We start from the raw sequence: 5,000 nt of genomic DNA on the forward strand, positions 1-5,000 counted from the left end.
AAAGTTTATTCTTGACCGTTCGGACTTAGAAAAATTTCGAGTACCCCGGATCGCCTGCTGGAATTACCGCACGGCCTGGACAGCCCGCATCGACCGATACATTTTTTCCATTTTCAGTGAAAAAAAAATTTTTGTCAATTTTCTCAACGTTAAAAACGTTAATAAACTGCGTTTTTATGAGTGGATTAAACATTGAAAAAATTTTGAAATATGTGATGAAAAAGTTTACTCTTGACCGTTCGGACTTAGAAAAATTTCGAGTACCTCGGATCGCCGGCTGGAATTACCGCACGGCCTGGACAGCTCGCATCGACCGATACATTTTTTCCATTTTCAGTGAAAAAAAAATTTTTGTCAATTTTCTCAACGTTAAAAACGTTAATAAACTGCGTTTTTATGCGTGGATTAAACATTAAAAAAATTTTGAAATATGTGATGAAAAAGTTTACTCTTGACCGTCGGGACTTAGAAAAATTTCGAGTACCCCGGATCGCCTGCTGGAATTACCGCACGGCCTGGATAGCCCGCATCGACCGATACATTTTTTCCATTTTCAGTGAAAAAAAAATTTTTGTCAATTTTCTCAACGTTAAAAACGTTAATAAACTGCGTTTTTATGCGTGGATTAAACATTAAAAAAATTTTGAAATATGTGATGAAAAAGTTTACTCTTGACCGTCGGGACTTAGAAAAATTTCGAGTACCCCGGATCGCCTGCTGGCATTACCGCACGGCCTGGACAGCACGCTCCGACGAATCGGTTTTTTCCATTTTTTCCGAAAAATAAATTTTTGTAATTTTTTTTAATGTCAAAAACGTTAATAAACGTCATGTTTACGCATGGATTAAACATTGAAATAATTTTAAAACGCTTATTAAAAAAGTTGGTGTCGACCGTGGGACTTAGAAAAATTTCGGGAAGTCCGATTCGCCTGCTGGAATTACCGCACGGCCTGGACAGCTCGCTCCGACGAATCGGTTTTTTCCATTTTTTCCGAAAAATAAATTTTTGTAATTTTTTTTAATGTTAAAAACGTTAATAAACGTCATGTTTACGCATGGATTAAACATTGAAATAATTTTAAAACGCTTATTAAAAAAGTTGGTGTCGACCGTGGGACTTAGAAAAATTTCGGGAAGTCCGATTCGCCTGCTGGAATTACCGCACGGGCTGGACACCTCGCTCCGACGAATCGGTTTTTTCCATTTTTTTTGAAAAATAAATTTTTGTAATTTTTTTTAATGTTAAAAACGTTAATAAACATCATGTTTACGCATGGATTAAACATTGAAATAATTTTAAAACGCTTATTAAAAAAGTTTACTCTTGACCGTGGGACTTAGAAAAATTTCGGGAAGTCCGATTCGCCTGCTGGAATTACCGCACGGGCTGGACACCTCGCTCCGACGAATCGGTTTTTTCCATTTTTTCCGAAAAATAAATTTTTGTAATTTTTTTTAACGTTAAAAACGTTAATAAACGTCATGTTTACGCATGGATTAAACATTGAAATAATTTTAAAACGCTTATTAAAAAAGTTGGTGTCGACCGTGGGACTTAGAAAAATTTCGGGAAGTCCGATTCGCCTGCTGGAATTACCGCACGGGCTGGACAGCTCGCTCCGACGAATCGGTTTTTTCCATTTTTTCCGAAAAATAAATTTTTGTAATTTTTTTTAACGTTAAAAACGTTAATAAACGTCATGTTTACGCATGGATTAAACATTGAAATAATTTTAAAACGCTTATTAAAAAAGTTGGTGTCGACCGTGGGACTTAGAAAAATTTCGGGAAGTCCGATTCGCCTGCTGGAATTACCGCACGGGCTGGACACCTCGCTCCGACGAATCGGTTTTTTCCATTTTTTTTGAAAAATAAATTTTTGTAATTTTTTTTAATGTTAAAAACGTTAATAAACATCATGTTTACGCATGGATTAAACATTGAAATAATTTTAAAACGCTTATTAAAAAAGTTTACTCTTGACCGTGGGACTTAGAAAAATTTCGGGAAGTCCGATTCGCCTGCTGGAATTACCGCACGGCCTGGACAGCTCGCATCGACCGATACATTTTTTCCATTTTCAGTGAAAAAAAAATTTTTGTCAATTTTCTCAACGTTAAAAACGTTAATAAACTGCGTTTTTATGCGTGGATTAAACATTAAAAAAATTTTGAAATATGTGATGAAAAAGTTTACTCTTGACCGTTCGGACTTAGAAAAATTTCGAGTACCTCGGATCGCCTGCTGGAATTACCGCACGGCCTGGACAGCCCGCATCGACCGATACATTTTTTCCATTTTCAGTGAAAAAAAAATTTTTGTCAATTTTCTCAACGTTAAAAACGTTAATAAACTGCGTTTTTATGCGTGGATTAAACATTAAAAAAATTTTGAAATATGTGATGAAAAAGTTTACTCTTGACCGTCGGGACTTAGAAAAATTTCGAGTACCCCGGATCGCCTGCTGGAATTACCGCACGGCCTGGATAGCCCGCATCGACCGATACATTTTTTCCATTTTCAGTGAAAAAAAAATTTTTGTCAATTTTCTCAACGTTAAAAACGTTAATAAACTGCGTTTTTATGCGTGGATTAAACATTAAAAAAATTTTGAAATATGTGATGAAAAAGTTTACTCTTGACCGTCGGGACTTAGAAAAATTTCGAGTACCCCGGATCGCCTGCTGGAATTACCGCACGGCCTGGATAGCCCGCATCGACCGATACATTTTTTCCATTTTCAGTGAAAAAAAAATTTTTGTCAATTTTCTCAACGTTAAAAACGTTAATAAACTGCGTTTTTATGCGTGGATTAAACATTAAAAAATTTTGAAATATGTGATGAAAAAGTTTACTCTTGACCGTCGGGACTTAGAAAAATTTCGAGTACCCCGGATCGCCTGCTGGAATTACCGCACGGGCTGGACACCTCGCTCCGACGAATCGGTTTTTTCCATTTTTTCCGAAAAATAAATTTTTGTAATTTTTTTTAACGTTAAAAACGTTAATAAACGTCATGTTTACGCATGGATTAAACATTGAAATAATTTTAAAACGCTTATTAAAAAAGTTGGTGTCGACCGTGGGACTTAGAAAAATTTCGGGAAGTCCGATTCGCCTGCTGGAATTACCGCACGGGCTGGACACCTCGCTCCGACGAATCGGTTTTTTCCATTTTTTCCGAAAAATAAATTTTTGTAATTTTTTTTAATGTTAAAAACGTTAATAAACGTCATGTTTACGCATGGATTAAACATTGAAATAATTTTAAAACGCTTATTAAAAAAGTTGGTGTCGACCGTGGGACTTAGAAAAATTTCGGGAAGTCCGATTCGCCTGCTGGAATTACCGCACGGGCTGGACACCTCGCTCCGACGAATCGGTTTTTTCCATTTTTTCCGAAAAATAAATTTTTGTAATTTTTTTTAACGTTAAAAACGTTAATAAACGTCATGTTTACGCATGGATTAAACATTGAAATAATTTTAAAACGCTTATTAAAAAAGTTGGTGTCGACCGTGGGACTTAGAAAAATTTCGGGAAGTCCGATTCGCCTGCTGGAATTACCGCACGGGCTGGACAGCTCGCTCCGACGAATCGGTTTTTTCCATTTTTTCCGAAAAATAAATTTTTGTAATTTTTTTTAACGTTAAAAACGTTAATAAACGTCATGTTTACGCATGGATTAAACATTGAAATAATTTTAAAACGCTTATTAAAAAAGTTGGTGTCGACCGTGGGACTTAGAAAAATTTCGGGAAGTCCGATTCGCCTGCTGGAATTACCGCACGGCCTGGACAGCTCGCTCCGACGAATCGGTTTTTTCCATTTTTTCCGAAAAATAAATTTTTGTAATTTTTTTTAATGTTAAAAACGTTAATAAACGTCATGTTTACGCATGGATTAAACATTGAAATAATTTTAAAACGCTTATTAAAAAAGTTGGTGTCGACCGTGGGACTTAGAAAAATTTCGGGAAGTCCGATTCGCCTGCTGGAATTACCGCACGGGCTGGACACCTCGCTCCGACGAATCGGTTTTTTCCATTTTTTCCGAAAAATAAATTTTTGTAATTTTTTTTAACGTTAAAAACGTTAATAAACGTCATGTTTACGCATGGATTAAACATTGAAATAATTTTAAAACGCTTATTAAAAAAGTTGGTGTCGACCGTGGGACTTAGAAAAATTTCGGGAAGTCCGATTCGCCTGCTGGAATTACCGCACGGGCTGGACAGCTCGCTCCGACGAATCGGTTTTTTCCATTTTTTCCGAAAAATAAATTTTTGTAATTTTTTTTAACGTTAAAAACGTTAATAAACGTCATGTTTACGCATGGATTAAACATTGAAATAATTTTAAAACGCTTATTAAAAAAGTTGGTGTCGACCGTGGGACTTAGAAAAATTTCGGGAAGTCCGATTCGCCTGCTGGAATTACCGCACGGGCTGGACACCTCGCTCCGACGAATCGGTTTTTTCCATTTTTTTTGAAAAATAAATTTTTGTAATTTTTTTTAATGTTAAAAACGTTAATAAACATCATGTTTACGCATGGATTAAACATTGAAATAATTTTAAAACGCTTATTAAAAAAGTTTACTCTTGACCGTGGGGACTTAGAAAAATTCCGGCTTGCACGGATTCGACCACTCTGTTTTTCGGAGTTTCTGAGAAAAATAAATTTTTGTAATTTTTTTCATTATGATTTCTGAGTTCTCCCAGTAGTTTAATGTAAGGATTAAGCATTTAAAAATTTTTAAATCGAATATTAAAAAAGTTTACTCTTGCAATTTTTGGAAAAAAAAAATTCTAAAAAATTTTTCTTTCGGTGGAAACTAACGTTTAATATGTACAATAACGATTTATCGAATAAAAATCGTATGTTAATATATGTTCGAATCGACCATAGTTTCAGCGGCTAAGTACCAGCAGCCCGGCCGGTTGGTCTGTACGCGCGGCAGTTTACCACCATAAGCGCCCGTGCTGAGCGGCCGGC

Source organism: Nomia melanderi, unplaced genomic scaffold (assembly GCF_051020985.1).
Source record: "Nomia melanderi isolate GNS246 unplaced genomic scaffold, iyNomMela1 scaffold0545, whole genome shotgun sequence".
Lineage (NCBI taxonomy): Eukaryota > Metazoa > Arthropoda > Insecta > Hymenoptera > Halictidae > Nomia > Nomia melanderi.